Below are 14,452 nucleotides of genomic sequence, written 5' to 3'. Positions count from 1 at the left end.
ATTCACCACATTTAATGAATTTTCATGAAAGAACAGATCTTCCTGAAAATTAAGCAACTAAGTCGGTTTACAAACATGAAATTGGCCCCTGTTGACCCCAAACCTCCCAAAGAGGATACTAAGCTTCTTCTGTTAGTCACATAGTCTTCACCATTGAATATTCAGTCAAAATATAAAAAAAATATTTTATTTGTTTCATGTAACCAGTGTTCAAATGTAAACCTACCTAACAAAGACACCTTGAGGTATATCACATGTCAGAAGTGGGATTTGAACCCACGCCTCCATTCGGAGACCAGAAATCCCTTTGACAAGGAAGGAGTCAGTCCTTAAGTCTGGCGCCTTAGACCACTCGGCCATCCTGACGTGTTTATTATAATTTCCTTAACAAATTCACATTTCATACCCGCCATGTCTCATACATAGATTATAAAAATGTCACATTCAACATATTCAAGGAATTTACATAAAAGAACAGATCTTCCTGAAAATGAAGTGACTAAGTTGGTTTAGAAACATAAAACTGGCCCCTGTTGACCCCAAACCTCCCAAAATAGATACTAAGCTTCTTCTGTTAGTCACATAGTCTTCACCATTGAATATTCAGTCAAAATATAAAAAAAATATTTTATTTGTTTCATGTAACCAGTGTTCAAATGTAAACCCACCTCACAAAGACACTTGGAGGTAAAACACATGTCAAAAGTGGAATTTGAACCCACGCCTCCATTCAGAGACCAGAAATCCCTTTGACGAGGAAGGAGTCAGTCCTTGAGTCTGGCGCCTTAGGCCTCAGCCATCCTGACATTGGTAATTCCTATACCGTATAGAAATTCACACAGCGAGAGATCATATTTCATACCTGACTTGGGTCATACAAAGATTGTCAAGATTTCACATTCACCACATTTAATGAATTTTCATGAAAGAACAGATCTTCCTGAAAATTAAGCAACTAAGTCGGTTTACAAACATGAAATTGGCCCCTGTTCACCCCAAACCTCCCAAAGAGGATACTAAGCTTCTTCTGTTAGTCACATAGTCTTCACCATTGAATATTCAGTCAAAATATAAAAAAAATATTTTATTTGTTTCATGTAACCAGTGTTCAAATGTAAACCCACCTCACAAAGACACCTTGAGGTATATCACATGTCAGAAGTGGGATTTGAACCCACGCCTCCATTCGGAGACCAGAAATCCCTTTGACAGGGAAGGAGTCAGTCCTTGAGTCTGGCGCCTTAGGCCTCAGCCATCCTGACATTGGTAATTCCTATACCGTATAGAAATTCACACAGCGAGAGATCATATTTCATACCTGACTTGGGTCATACAAAGATTGTCAAGATTTCACATTCACCACATTTAACGAATTTTCATGAAAGAACAGATCTTCCTGAAAATTAAGCAACTAAGTCGGTTTACAAACATGAAATTGGCCCCTGTTCACCCCAAACCTCCCAAAGAGGATACTAAGCTTCTTCTGTTAGTCACATAGTCTTCACCATTGAATTTTCAATCAAAATGTACATTATTTATTTTATTTGTTTCATGTAACCAGTGTTCAAATGTAAACCCACCTCACAAAGACACTTGGAGGTAAAACACATGTCAGAAGTGGGATTTGAACCCACGCCTCCATTCGGAGACCAGAAATCCCTATGACAAGGAAGGAGTCAGTCCTTGAATCTGGGGCCTTAGACCGCTCGGCCATCCTGACATTGTTAATTCCTATACCGTATAGAAATTCACACAGCGAGAGATCATATTTCATACCTGACTTGGGTCATACAAAGATTTTCAAGATTTCACATTCACCACATTTAATGAATTTTCATGCAAGAACAGATCTTCCTGAAAATTAAGCAACTAAGTCGGTTTACAAACATGAAATTGGTCCCTGTTGACCCCAAACCTCCCAAAGAGGATACTAAGCTTCTTCTGTTAGTCACATAGTCTTCACCATTGAATATTCAGTCAAAATATAAAAAAAATATTTTATTTGTTTCATGTAACCAGTGTTCAAATGTAAACCTACCTCACAAAGACACCTTGAGGTATATCACATGTCAGAAGTGGGATTTGAACCCACGCCTCCTTTCGGAGACCAGAAATCCCTTTGACAGGGAAGGAGTCAGTCCTTGAGTCTGGCGCCTTAGGCCTCAGCCATCCTGACATTGGTAATTCCTATACCGTATAGAAATTCACACAGCGAGAGATCATATTTCATACCTGACTTGGGTCATACAAAGATTGTCAAGATTTCACATTCACCACATTTAATGAATTTTCATGAAAGAACAGATCTTCCTGAAAATTAAGCAACTAAGTCGGTTTACAAACATGAAATTGGCCCCTGTTGACCCCAAACCTCCCAAAGAGGATACTAAGCTTCTTCTGTTAGTCACATAGTCTTCACCATTGAATATTCAGTCAAAATATAAAAAAAATATTTTATTTGTTTCATGTAACCAGTGTTCAAATGTTAACCTACCTAACAAAGACACCTTGAGGTATATCACATGTCAGAAGTGGGATTTGAAACCGCCTCCATTCGGAGACCAGAAATCCCTTTGACAAGGAAGGAGTCAGTCCTTAAGTCTGGCGCCTTAGACCACTCGGCCATCCTGACGTGTTTATTATAATTTCCTTAACAAATTCACATTTCATACCCGCCATGTCTCATACATAGATTATAAAAATGTCACATTCAACATATTCAAGGAATTTACATAAAAGAACAGATCTTCCTGAAAATGAAGTGACTAAGTTGGTTTAGAAACATAAAACTGGCCCCTGTTGACCCCAAACCTCCCAAAATAGATACTAAGCTTCTTCTGTTAGTCACATAGTCTTCACCATTGAATATTCAGTCAAAATATAAAAAAAATATTTTATTTGTTTCATGTAACCAGTGTTCAAATGTAAACCCACCTCACAAAGACACTTGGAGGTAAAACACATGTCAAAAGTGGAATTTGAACCCACGCCTCCATTCAGAGACCAGAAATCCCTTTGACGAGGAAGGAGTCAGTCCTTGAGTCTGGCGCCTTAGGCCTCAGCCATCCTGACATTGGTAATTCCTATACCGTATAGAAATTCACACAGCGAGAGATCATATTTCATACCTGACTTGGGTCATACAAAGATTGTCAAGATTTCACATTCACCACATTTAATGAATTTTCATGAAAGAACAGATCTTCCTGAAAATTAAGCAACTAAGTCGGTTTACAAACATGAAATTGGCCCCTGTTCACCCCAAACCTCCCAAAGAGGATACTAAGCTTCTTCTGTTAGTCACATAGTCTTCACCATTGAATATTCAGTCAAAATATAAAAAAAATATTTTATTTGTTTCATGTAACCAGTGTTCAAATGTAAACCCACCTCACAAAGACACCTTGAGGTATATCACATGTCAGAAGTGGGATTTGAACCCACGCCTCCATTCGGAGACCAGAAATCCCTTTGACAGGGAAGGAGTCAGTCCTTGAGTCTGGCGCCTTAGGCCTCAGCCATCCTGACATTGGTAATTCCTATACCGTATAGAAATTCACACAGCGAGAGATCATATTTCATACCTGACTTGGGTCATACAAAGATTGTCAAGATTTCACATTCACCACATTTAACGAATTTTCATGAAAGAACAGATCTTCCTGAAAATTAAGCAACTAAGTCGGTTTACAAACATGAAATTGGCCCCTGTTCACCCCAAACCTCCCAAAGAGGATACTAAGCTTCTTCTGTTAGTCACATAGTCTTCACCATTGAATTTTCAATCAAAATGTACATTATTTATTTTATTTGTTTCATGTAACCAGTGTTCAAATGTAAACCCACCTCACAAAGACACTTGGAGGTAAAACACATGTCAGAAGTGGGATTTGAACCCACGCCTCCATTCGGAGACCAGAAATCCCTATGACAAGGAAGGAGTCAGTCCTTGAATCTGGGGCCTTAGACCGCTCGGCCATCCTGACATTGTTAATTCCTATACCGTATAGAAATTCACACAGCGAGAGATCATATTTCATACCTGACTTGGGTCATACAAAGATTTTCAAGATTTCACATTCACCACATTTAATGAATTTTCATGCAAGAACAGATCTTCCTGAAAATTAAGCAACTAAGTCGGTTTACAAACATGAAATTGGTCCCTGTTGACCCCAAACCTCCCAAAGAGGATACTAAGCTTCTTCTGTTAGTCACATAGTCTTCACCATTGAATATTCAGTCAAAATATAAAAAAAATATTTTATTTGTTTCATGTAACCAGTGTTCAAATGTAAACCTACCTCACAAAGACACCTTGAGGTATATCACATGTCAGAAGTGGGATTTGAACCCACGCCTCCTTTCGGAGACCAGAAATCCCTTTGACAGGGAAGGAGTCAGTCCTTGAGTCTGGCGCCTTAGGCCTCAGCCATCCTGACATTGGTAATTCCTATACCGTATAGAAATTCACACAGCGAGAGATCATATTTCATACCTGACTTGGGTCATACAAAGATTGTCAAGATTTCACATTCACCACATTTAATGAATTTTCATGAAAGAACAGATCTTCCTGAAAATTAAGCAACTAAGTCGGTTTACAAACATGAAATTGGCCCCTGTTGACCCCAAACCTCCCAAAGAGGATACTAAGCTTCTTCTGTTAGTCACATAGTCTTCACCATTGAATATTCAGTCAAAATATAAAAAAAATATTTTATTTGTTTCATGTAACCAGTGTTCAAATGTAAACCTACCTAACAAAGACACCTTGAGGTATATCACATGTCAGAAGTGGGATTTGAAACCGCCTCCATTCGGAGACCAGAAATCCCTTTGACAAGGAAGGAGTCAGTCCTTAAGTCTGGCGCCTTAGACCACTCGGCCATCCTGACGTGTTTATTATAATTTCCTTAACAAATTCACATTTCATACCCGCCATGTCTCATACATAGATTATAAAAATGTCACATTCAACACATTCAAGGAATTTACATAAAAGAACAGATCTTCCTGAAAATGAAGTTGGTTTACAAACATAAAACTGGCCCCTGTTGACCCCAAACCTCCCAAAAAAGATACTAAGCTTCTTCTGTTAGTCACATAGTCTTCACCATTGAATATTCAGTCAAAATATAAAAAAAATATTTTATTTGTTTCATGTAACCAGTGTTCAAATGTAAACCCACCTCACAAAGACACCTTGAGGTATATCACATGTCAGAAGTGGGATTTGAACCCACGCCTCCATTCGGAGACCAGAAATCCCTTTGACAAGGAAGGAGTCAGTCCTTGAGTCTGGCGCCTTAGACCGCTCGGCCATCCTGACATTGTTAATTCCTATACCGTATAGAAATTCACACAGCGAGAGATCATATTTCATACCTGACTTGGGTCATACAAAGATTGTCAAGATTTCACATTCACCACATTTAATGAATTTTCATGAAAGAACAGATCTTCCTAAAAATTAAGCAACTAAGTCGGTTTACAAACATGAAATTGGCCCCTGTTGACCCCAAACCTCCCAAAAAAGATACTAAGCTTCTTCTGTTAGTCACATAGTCTTCACCATTGAATTTTCAATCAAAATGTACATTTTTTATTTTATTTGTTTCATGTAACCAGTGTTCAAATGTAAACCCACCTCACAAAGACACTTGGAGGTAAAACACATGTCAGAAGTGGGATTTGAACCCACGCCTCCATTTGGAGACCAGAAATCCCTTTGACGAGGAAGGAGTCAGTCCTTGAGTCTGGCGCCTTAGACCGCTCGGCCATCCTGACATGTTTATTATAATTTCCTTAACAAATTCACATTTCATACCCGCCATGTCTCATACATAGATTATAAAAATGTCACATTCAACATATTCAAGGAATTTACATAAAAGAACAGATCTTCCTGAAAATGAAGTGACTAAGTTGGTTTTCAAACATAAAACTGGCCCCTGTTGACCCCAAACCTCCCAAAAAAGATACTAAGCTTCTTCTGTTAGTCACATAGTCTTCACCATTGAATATTCAGTCAAAATATAAAAAAAATATTTTATTTGTTTCATGTAACCAGTGTTCAAATGAAAACCCACCTCACAAAGACACCTTGAGGTATATCACATGTCAGAAGTGGGATTTGAACCCACGTCTCCATTCGGAGACCAGAAATCCCTTTGACAAGGAAGGAGTCAGTCCTTGAGTCTGGCGCCTTAGGCCTCAGCCATCCTGACATTGGTAATTCCTATACCGTATAGAAATTCACACAGCGAGAGATCATATTTCATACCTGACTTGGGTCATACAAAGATTATCAAGATTTCACATTCACCACATTTAATGAATTTTAATGAAAGAACAGATCTTCCTGAAAATTAAGCAACTAAGTCGGTTTACAAACATGAAATTGGCCCCTGTTGACCCCAAACCTCCCAAAGAGGATACTAAGCTTCTTCTGTTAGTCACATAGTCTTCACCATTGAATATTCAGTCAAAATATAAAAAAAATGTTTTATTTGTTTCATGTAACCAGTTTTCAAATGTAATCCCACCTCACAAAGACACCTTGAGGTATATCACATGGCAGAAGTGGGATTTGAACCCACGCCTCCATTCGGAGACCAGAAATCCCTTTGACAAGGAAGGAGACAGTCCTTGAGTCTAGCGCCTTAGACCACTCGGCCATCCTGACTTGTTTATTATAATTTCCTTAACAAATTTACATTTCATACCCGCCATGTCTCATACATAGATTATAAAAATGTCACATTCAACACATTCAAGGAATTTTAATGAAAGAACAGATCTTCCTGTAAATTAAGCAACTAAGTCGGTTTACAAAGATGAAATTGGCCCCTGTTGACCCCAAACCTCCCAAAAAAGATACTAAGCTTCTTCTGTTAGTCACATAGTCTTCACCGTTGAATATTCAGTCAAAATATAAAAAAAATATTTTATTTGTTTCATGTAACCAGTGTTCAAATGTAAACCCACCTCACAAAGACACCTTGAGGTATATCACATGTCAGAAGTGGGATTTGAACCCACGCCTCCATTCGGAGACCAGAAATCCCTTTGACAAGGAAGGAGTCAGTCCTTGAGTCTGGCGCCTTAGACCGCTCGGCCATCCTGACATTTTTAATTCCTATACCGTATAGAAATTTACACAGAGAGATCATATTTCATACCTGACTTGGGTCATACAAAGATTGTCAAGATTTCACATTCACCACATTTAATGAATTTTCATGAAAGAACAGATCTTCCTGAAAATTAAGCAACTAAGTCGGTTTACAAACATGAAATTGGCCCCTGTTGACCCCAAACCTCCCAAAGAGGATACTAAGCTTCTTCTGTTAGTCACATAGTCTTCACCATTGAATATTCAGTCAAAATATAAAAAAAATATTTTATTTGTTTCATGTAACCAGTGTTCAAATGTAAACCTACCTAACAAAGACACCTTGAGGTATATCACATGTCAGAAGTGGGATTTGAACCCACGCCTCCATTCGGAGACCAGAAATCCCTTTGACAAGGAAGGAGTCAGTCCTTAAGTCTGGCGCCTTAGACCACTCGGCCATCCTGACGTGTTTATTATAATTTCCTTAACAAATTCACATTTCATACCCGCCATGTCTCATACATAGATTATAAAAATGTCACATTCAACATATTCAAGGAATTTACATAAAAGAACAGATCTTCCTGAAAATGAAGTGACTAAGTTGGTTTAGAAACATAAAACTGGCCCCTGTTGACCCCAAACCTCCCAAAATAGATACTAAGCTTCTTCTGTTAGTCACATAGTCTTCACCATTGAATATTCAGTCAAAATATAAAAAAAATATTTTATTTGTTTCATGTAACCAGTGTTCAAATGTAAACCCACCTCACAAAGACACTTGGAGGTAAAACACATGTCAAAAGTGGAATTTGAACCCACGCCTCCATTCAGAGACCAGAAATCCCTTTGACGAGGAAGGAGTCAGTCCTTGAGTCTGGCGCCTTAGGCCTCAGCCATCCTGACATTGGTAATTCCTATACCGTATAGAAATTCACACAGCGAGAGATCATATTTCATACCTGACTTGGGTCATACAAAGATTGTCAAGATTTCACATTCACCACATTTAATGAATTTTCATGAAAGAACAGATCTTCCTGAAAATTAAGCAACTAAGTCGGTTTACAAACATGAAATTGGCCCCTGTTCACCCCAAACCTCCCAAAGAGGATACTAAGCTTCTTCTGTTAGTCACATAGTCTTCACCATTGAATATTCAGTCAAAATATAAAAAAAATATTTCATTTGTTTCATGTAACCAGTGTTCAAATGTAAACCTACCTCACAAAGACACCTTGAGGTATATCACATGTCAGAAGTGGGATTTGAACCCACGCCTCCATTCGGAGAACAGAAATCCCTTTGACAAGGAAGGAGTCAGTCCTTGAGTCTGGCGCCTTAGACCACTCGGCCATCCTGACGTGTTTATTATAATTTCCTTAACAAATTCACATTTCATACCCGCCATGTCTCATACATAGATTATAAAAATGTCACATTCAACATATTCAAGGAATTTACATAAAAGAACAGATCTTCCTGAAAATGAAGTGACTAAGTTGGTTTAGAAACATAAAACTGGCCCCTGTTGACCCCAAACCTCCCAAAATAGATACTAAGCTTCTTCTGTTAGTCACATAGTCTTCACCATTGAATATTCAGTCAAAATATAAAAAAAATATTTTATTTGTTTCATGTAACCAGTGTTCAAATGTAAACCCACCTCACAAAGACACTTGGAGGTAAAACACATGTCAAAAGTGGAATTTGAACCCACGCCTCCATTCAGAGACCAGAAATCCCTTTGACGAGGAAGGAGTCAGTCCTTGAGTCTGGCGCCTTAGACCGCTCGGCCATCCTGACATTGTTAAATCCTATACCGTATAGAAATTCACACAGCGAGAGATCATATTTCATACCTGACTTGGGTCATACAAAGATTATCAAGATTTCACATTCACCACATTTAATGAATTTTAATGAAAGAACAGATCTTCCTGAAAATTAAGCAACTAAGTCGGTTTACAAACATGAAATTGGCCCCTGTTGACCCCAAACCTCCCAAAGAGGATACTAAGCTTCTTCTGTTAGTCACATAGTCTTCACCATTGAATTTTCAATCAAAATGTACATTTTTTATTTTATTTGTTTCATGTAACCAGTGTTCAAATGTAAACCCACCTCACAAAGACACTTGGAGGTAAAACACATGTCAGAAGTGGGATTTGAACCCACGCCTCCATTCGGAGACCAGAAATCCCTTTGACAAGGAAGGAGTCAGTCCTTGAGTCTAGCGCCTTAGACCACTCGGCCATCCTGACGTGTTTATTATAATTTCCTTAACAAATTCACATTTCATACCCGCCATGTCTCATACATAGATTATAAAAATGTCACATTCAACATACTCAAGGAATTTACATAAAAGAACAGATCTTCCTGAAAATGAAGTGACTAAGTTGGTTTACAAACATAAAACTGGCCCCTGTTGACCCCAAACCTCCCAAAAAAGATACTAAGCTTCTTCTGTTAGTCACATAGTCTTCACCATTGAATATTCAGTCAAAATATAAAAAAAATATTTTATTTGTTTCATGTAACCAGTGTTCAAATGTAAACCCACCTCACAAAGACACCTTGAGGTATATCACATGTCAGAAGTGGGATTTGAACCCACGCCTCCATTCGGAGACCAGAAATCCCTTTGACAGGGAAGGAGTCAGTCCTTGAGTCTGGCGCCTTAGGCCTCAGCCATCCTGACATTGGTAATTCCTATACCGTATAGAAATTCACACAGCGAGAGATCATATTTCATACCTGACTTGGGTCATACAAAGATTGTCAAGATTTCACATTCACCACATTTAATGAATTTTCATGAAAGAACAGATCTTCCTGAAAATTAAGCAACTAAGTCGGTTTACAAACATGAAATTGGCCCCTGTTGACCCCAAACCTCCCAAAGAGGATACTAAGCTTCTTCTGTTAGTCACATAGTCTTCACCATTGAATATTCAGTCAAAATATAAAAAAAATATTTCATTAGTTTCATGTAACCAGTGTTCAAATGTAAACCTACCTCACAAAGACACCTTGAGGTATATCACATGTCAGAAGTGGGATTTGAACCCACGCCTCCATTCGGAGACCAGAAATCCCTTTGACAAGGAAGGAGTCAGTCCTTGAGTCTGGTGCCTTAGACCACTCGGCCATCCTGACGTGTTTATTATAATTTCCTTAACAAATTCACATTTCATACCCGCCATGTCTCATACATAGATTATAAAAATGTCACATTCAACATACTCAAGGAATTTACATAAAAGAACAGATCTTCCTGAAAATGAAGTGACTAAGTTGGTTTACAAACATAAAACTGGCCCCTGTTGACCCCAAACCTCGCAAATAAGATACTAAGCTTCTTCTGTTAGTCACATAGTCTTCACCATTGAATATTCAGTCAAAATATAAAAAAAATATTTTATTTGTTTCATGTAAACAGTTTTCAAATGTAAACCCACCTCACAAAGACACCTTGAGGTATATCACATGTCAGAAGTGGGATTTGAACCCACGCCTCCATTCGGAGACCAGAAATCCCTTTGACAAGGAAGGAGTCAGTCCTTGAGTCTGGCGCCTTAGGCCTCAGCCATCCTGACATTGGTAATTCCTATACCGTATAGAAATTCACACAGCGAGAGATCATATTTCATACCTGACTTGGGTCATACAAAGATTGTCAAGATTTCACATTCACCACATTTAATGAATTTTCATGAAAGAACAGATCTTCCTGAAAATTAAGCGACTAAGTCGGTTTACAAACATGAAATTGGCCCCTGTTGACCACAAACCTCCCAAAGAGGATACTAAGCTTCTTCTGTTAGTCACATAGTCTTCACCATTGAATTTTCAATCAAAATGTACATTTTTTATTTTATTTGTTTCATGTAACCAGTGTTCAAATGTAAACCCACCTCACAAAGACACTTGGAGGTAAAACACATGTCAGAAGTGGGATTTGAACCCACGCCTCCATTCGGAGACCAGAAATCCCTTTGACAAGGAAGGAGTCAGTCCTTGAGTCTAGCGCCTTAGACCACTCGGCCATCCTGACATTGTTAATTCCCATACCGTATAGAATTTCACACAGCGAGAGATCATATTTCATACCTGACTTGGGTCATACAAAGATTATCAAGATTTCACATTCACCACATTTAATGAATTTTCATGAAAGAACCGATCTTCCTGAAAATTAAGCAACTAAGTCGGTTTACAAACATGAAATTGGCCCCTGTTGACCCCAAACCTCCCAAAGAGGATACTAAGCTTCTTCTGTTAGTCACATAGTCTTCACCATTGAATATTCAGTCAAAATATAAAAAAAATATTTTATTTGTTTCATGTAAACAGTGTTCAAATGTAAACCCACCTCACAAAGACACCTTGAGGTATATCACATGTCAGAAGTGGGATTTGAACCCACGCCTCCATTCGGAGACCAGAAATCCCTTTGACAGGGAAGGAGTCAGTCCTTGAGTCTGGCGCCTTAGGCCTCAGCCATCCTGACATTGGTAATTCCTATACCGTATAGAAATTCACACAGCGAGAGATCATATTTCATACCTGACTTGGGTCATTCAAAGATTGTCAAGATTTCACATTCACCACATTTAATGAATTTTCATGAAAGAACAGATCTTCCTGAAAATTAAGCAACTAAGTCGGTTTACAAACATGAAATTGGCCCCTGTTGACCCCAAACCTCCCAAAGAGGATACTAAGCTTCTTCTGTTAGTCACATAGTCTTCACCATTGAATATTCAGTCAAAATATAAAAAAAATATTTTATTTGTTTCATGTAACCAGTGTTCCAATGTAAACCTACCTAACAAAGACACCTTGAGGTATATCACATGTCAGAAGTGGGATTTGAACCCACGCCTCCATTCGGAGACCAGAAATCCCTTTGACAAGGAAGGAGTCAGTCCTTGAGTATGGCGCCTTAGACCACTCGGCCATCCTGACGTGTTTATTATAATTTCCTTAACAAATTCACATTTCATACCCGCCATGTCTCATACATAGATTATAAAAATGTCACATTCAACATACTCAAGGAATTTACATAAAAGAACAGATCTTCCTGAAAATGAAGTGACTAAGTTGGTTTACAAACATAAAACTGGCCCCTGTTGACCCCAAACCTCGCAAATAAGATACTAAGCTTCTTCTGTTAGTCACATAGTCTTCACCATTGAATATTCAGTCAAAATATAAAAAAAATATTTTATTTGTTTCATGTAAACAGTTTTCAAATGTAAACCCACCTCACAAAGACACCTTGAGGTATATCACATGTCAGAAGTGGGATTTGAACCCACGCCTCCATTCGGAGACCAGAAATCCCTTTGACAAGGAAGGAGTCAGTCCTTGAGTCTGGCGCCTTAGACCACTCGGCCATCCTGACATTGTTAATTCCCATACCGTATAGAATTTCACACAGCGAGAGATCATATTTCATACCTGACTTGGGTCATACAAAGATTATCAAGATTTCACATTCACCACATTTAATGAATTTTCATGAAAGAACCGATCTTCCTGAAAATTAAGCAACTAAGTCGGTTTACAAACATGAAATTGGCCCCTGTTGACCCCAAACCTCCCAAAGAGGATACTAAGCTTCTTCTGTTAGTCACATAGTCTTCACCATTGAATATTCAGTCAAAATATAAAAAAAATATTTTATTTGTTTCATGTAAACAGTGTTCAAATGTAAACCCACCTCACAAAGACACATGTCAGAAGTGGGATTTGAACCCACGCCTCCATTCGGAGACCAGACATCCCTTTGACCAGGAGGGATTCAGTCATTGAGTCTGGCGCCTTAGAACGCTTGGCCAACCTGACATTGAAATACTGGAAAACGAACATTTTATCAATTGACTACATCAAGTTTTTTTATTTTCTTACAATGTTCAGTTGAAATGGTTTCATTCTTGTTCAATTTGGTCTCTAAACCTGCCTCTGCACTATAAATGTTTGCTGTATTTCTCTTGAGGACACGTGAGAAGTCATTTTCCATTTCTGAGTGTCTACAGTCTGTAGGTTTCATCCACTGGATGTATGTGGTTTTACTGCCTCGTTGTTCCTCTCTACCTGAAGGTTTGCTGGAGACAAGAGTTGGAATGAAAACTGTTGACTTTATTTACCAATCCCCTTTATAAGACCTTGTTGATGTAGACTTGTTCGTGTCCCTGCAATTAAAGTGCATATCGTCTGTAGAATACTTTTAAAGCTTTCTTTATATTAACAATCACATGACTATATGAAAGGGTATGCTCACATGCCATGGGTTTGAGGTCTTGTCGATACACACCCTCGTCCAATCGTGAGTCAGTCTCATCTGTCAATCAGGTTTCACCATATGATAGGTTTTTATAGCATCAATCACTAACTCACTGTGAAAATGAATACTTGGAACATCTTTAAGAAAAATGTATATAACATGAACTTTGACTTCATAGTTCAGTTCATGTCCCATTCACTTACATGGAGGAGGCAAGGTTTTTGACCTATATTGCAGCCAGCCACCAGTTTGCAATCATGACCCTGTGGCTTCACTATTGGGGAGCTGTCATGTCGTCAATCATAATGTGAAGTCTGTATGTGCTTAACCCAAAGAGAATAACACCAGGTTCACACCTGACGCGGAAGCGCCGCGGAAGCGCCGAGCCGCGCTTATACTATCCCATACTTTTTCGATTATCAGCCTACAGTAAAAACGGCATTTAATAATTTTTTGCAAGCATATACTTACTTGTTGCTCCAACATTAACTGCAACAGCGTACAACATGTGTATTATTGTCTCATATGTGCTGAGGATCATACAACTCAGTGTACTTCTCCACTTCAATTATTAATTTAATGTCATCCATCCTCAAGAACTTCTCCCAGTTTGCTCCGTTTAATGTCAGGTGTGGAGGGTAAATTACGTATTCTCCACTCAAGCCTATGTTGAGAATACGTAGCCCCCCCTCTCTCTCTTTTTATCTATACTGCTTGTGTGGCTGTAGTGGATGGGCAGAGGGGGACATATAATAATGTGATTGGTAAAATTAGAACTCCAGGACAACAGAAGGGGAGGCTTAGTAGCAGGACTGATGTATGAGACAGTTTTAGCGAGGTGCACCCACTTAACTCAAAAGTTAAAGTATGAGGTAGCTACAGAGCCAAATATTTCCCTTTGGAGTCGATGAAGATCACAAGCGGAGCAGATGGAATTTTGGACATACACTTGCCAGGCAGCCAGAGACATGACTTCAGTTGAATGATGATGTTTCTCTTTATCTGCTGGATGTGTAAATAGTTAACTGTATAAA

At 38.6% G+C, this 14,452-nt stretch overlaps 17 non-coding genes across 17 annotated transcripts; all 17 read right to left on the bottom strand.

Annotated features, from left to right (window-relative positions):
• Nucleotides 1–255: 255 nt before the first annotated feature.
• Nucleotides 256–366, bottom strand: trnal-uaa (transfer RNA leucine (anticodon UAA)). The gene is made up of 2 exons: nucleotides 329–366; nucleotides 256–301 (listed from the first exon to the last, which is right to left on the bottom strand). It is a non-coding gene; the product is annotated as a tRNA-Leu (tRNA).
• A 1,243-nt stretch (nucleotides 367–1,609) lies between these two features.
• trnal-caa (transfer RNA leucine (anticodon CAA)) lies at nucleotides 1,610–1,720 on the bottom strand. The gene is made up of 2 exons: nucleotides 1,683–1,720; nucleotides 1,610–1,655 (listed from the first exon to the last, which is right to left on the bottom strand). It is a non-coding gene; the product is annotated as a tRNA-Leu (tRNA).
• A 347-nt stretch (nucleotides 1,721–2,067) lies between these two features.
• Nucleotides 2,068–2,176, bottom strand: trnal-caa (transfer RNA leucine (anticodon CAA)). The gene is made up of 2 exons: nucleotides 2,141–2,176; nucleotides 2,068–2,113 (listed from the first exon to the last, which is right to left on the bottom strand). It is a non-coding gene; the product is annotated as a tRNA-Leu (tRNA).
• Nucleotides 2,177–3,875: 1,699 nt separating this feature from the next.
• On the bottom strand, nucleotides 3,876–3,986 carry trnal-caa (transfer RNA leucine (anticodon CAA)). Its single transcript has 2 exons — nucleotides 3,949–3,986; nucleotides 3,876–3,921 (listed from the first exon to the last, which is right to left on the bottom strand). It is a non-coding gene; the product is annotated as a tRNA-Leu (tRNA).
• A 347-nt stretch (nucleotides 3,987–4,333) lies between these two features.
• Nucleotides 4,334–4,442, bottom strand: trnal-caa (transfer RNA leucine (anticodon CAA)). The gene is made up of 2 exons: nucleotides 4,407–4,442; nucleotides 4,334–4,379 (listed from the first exon to the last, which is right to left on the bottom strand). It is a non-coding gene; the product is annotated as a tRNA-Leu (tRNA).
• A 779-nt stretch (nucleotides 4,443–5,221) lies between these two features.
• trnal-caa (transfer RNA leucine (anticodon CAA)) lies at nucleotides 5,222–5,332 on the bottom strand. Its single transcript has 2 exons — nucleotides 5,295–5,332; nucleotides 5,222–5,267 (listed from the first exon to the last, which is right to left on the bottom strand). It is a non-coding gene; the product is annotated as a tRNA-Leu (tRNA).
• Nucleotides 5,333–5,679: 347 nt separating this feature from the next.
• trnal-caa (transfer RNA leucine (anticodon CAA)) lies at nucleotides 5,680–5,790 on the bottom strand. The gene is made up of 2 exons: nucleotides 5,753–5,790; nucleotides 5,680–5,725 (listed from the first exon to the last, which is right to left on the bottom strand). It is a non-coding gene; the product is annotated as a tRNA-Leu (tRNA).
• Nucleotides 5,791–6,577: 787 nt separating this feature from the next.
• On the bottom strand, nucleotides 6,578–6,688 carry trnal-caa (transfer RNA leucine (anticodon CAA)). Its single transcript has 2 exons — nucleotides 6,651–6,688; nucleotides 6,578–6,623 (listed from the first exon to the last, which is right to left on the bottom strand). It is a non-coding gene; the product is annotated as a tRNA-Leu (tRNA).
• Nucleotides 6,689–7,019: 331 nt separating this feature from the next.
• Nucleotides 7,020–7,130, bottom strand: trnal-caa (transfer RNA leucine (anticodon CAA)). The gene is made up of 2 exons: nucleotides 7,093–7,130; nucleotides 7,020–7,065 (listed from the first exon to the last, which is right to left on the bottom strand). It is a non-coding gene; the product is annotated as a tRNA-Leu (tRNA).
• Nucleotides 7,131–7,475: 345 nt separating this feature from the next.
• On the bottom strand, nucleotides 7,476–7,586 carry trnal-uaa (transfer RNA leucine (anticodon UAA)). The gene is made up of 2 exons: nucleotides 7,549–7,586; nucleotides 7,476–7,521 (listed from the first exon to the last, which is right to left on the bottom strand). It is a non-coding gene; the product is annotated as a tRNA-Leu (tRNA).
• Nucleotides 7,587–8,373: 787 nt separating this feature from the next.
• Nucleotides 8,374–8,484, bottom strand: trnal-caa (transfer RNA leucine (anticodon CAA)). The gene is made up of 2 exons: nucleotides 8,447–8,484; nucleotides 8,374–8,419 (listed from the first exon to the last, which is right to left on the bottom strand). It is a non-coding gene; the product is annotated as a tRNA-Leu (tRNA).
• Nucleotides 8,485–8,815: 331 nt separating this feature from the next.
• On the bottom strand, nucleotides 8,816–8,926 carry trnal-caa (transfer RNA leucine (anticodon CAA)). The gene is made up of 2 exons: nucleotides 8,889–8,926; nucleotides 8,816–8,861 (listed from the first exon to the last, which is right to left on the bottom strand). It is a non-coding gene; the product is annotated as a tRNA-Leu (tRNA).
• Nucleotides 8,927–9,273: 347 nt separating this feature from the next.
• Nucleotides 9,274–9,384, bottom strand: trnal-caa (transfer RNA leucine (anticodon CAA)). Its single transcript has 2 exons — nucleotides 9,347–9,384; nucleotides 9,274–9,319 (listed from the first exon to the last, which is right to left on the bottom strand). It is a non-coding gene; the product is annotated as a tRNA-Leu (tRNA).
• Nucleotides 9,385–10,171: 787 nt separating this feature from the next.
• Nucleotides 10,172–10,282, bottom strand: trnal-caa (transfer RNA leucine (anticodon CAA)). Its single transcript has 2 exons — nucleotides 10,245–10,282; nucleotides 10,172–10,217 (listed from the first exon to the last, which is right to left on the bottom strand). It is a non-coding gene; the product is annotated as a tRNA-Leu (tRNA).
• Nucleotides 10,283–11,069: 787 nt separating this feature from the next.
• Nucleotides 11,070–11,180, bottom strand: trnal-caa (transfer RNA leucine (anticodon CAA)). Its single transcript has 2 exons — nucleotides 11,143–11,180; nucleotides 11,070–11,115 (listed from the first exon to the last, which is right to left on the bottom strand). It is a non-coding gene; the product is annotated as a tRNA-Leu (tRNA).
• An 803-nt stretch (nucleotides 11,181–11,983) lies between these two features.
• trnal-caa (transfer RNA leucine (anticodon CAA)) lies at nucleotides 11,984–12,094 on the bottom strand. The gene is made up of 2 exons: nucleotides 12,057–12,094; nucleotides 11,984–12,029 (listed from the first exon to the last, which is right to left on the bottom strand). It is a non-coding gene; the product is annotated as a tRNA-Leu (tRNA).
• A 331-nt stretch (nucleotides 12,095–12,425) lies between these two features.
• On the bottom strand, nucleotides 12,426–12,536 carry trnal-caa (transfer RNA leucine (anticodon CAA)). Its single transcript has 2 exons — nucleotides 12,499–12,536; nucleotides 12,426–12,471 (listed from the first exon to the last, which is right to left on the bottom strand). It is a non-coding gene; the product is annotated as a tRNA-Leu (tRNA).
• Between the last annotated feature and the right edge of the window lie 1,916 nt (nucleotides 12,537–14,452).

The sequence above is a fragment of the Pleuronectes platessa genome, chromosome 6, assembly GCF_947347685.1.
Source record: "Pleuronectes platessa chromosome 6, fPlePla1.1, whole genome shotgun sequence".
NCBI classification, from domain to species: Eukaryota; Metazoa; Chordata; class Actinopteri; order Pleuronectiformes; family Pleuronectidae; genus Pleuronectes; species Pleuronectes platessa.
The sequence above is the reverse complement of the archived record's forward strand: the minus strand, read 5'-3'. Positions and strand labels throughout refer to the sequence as shown.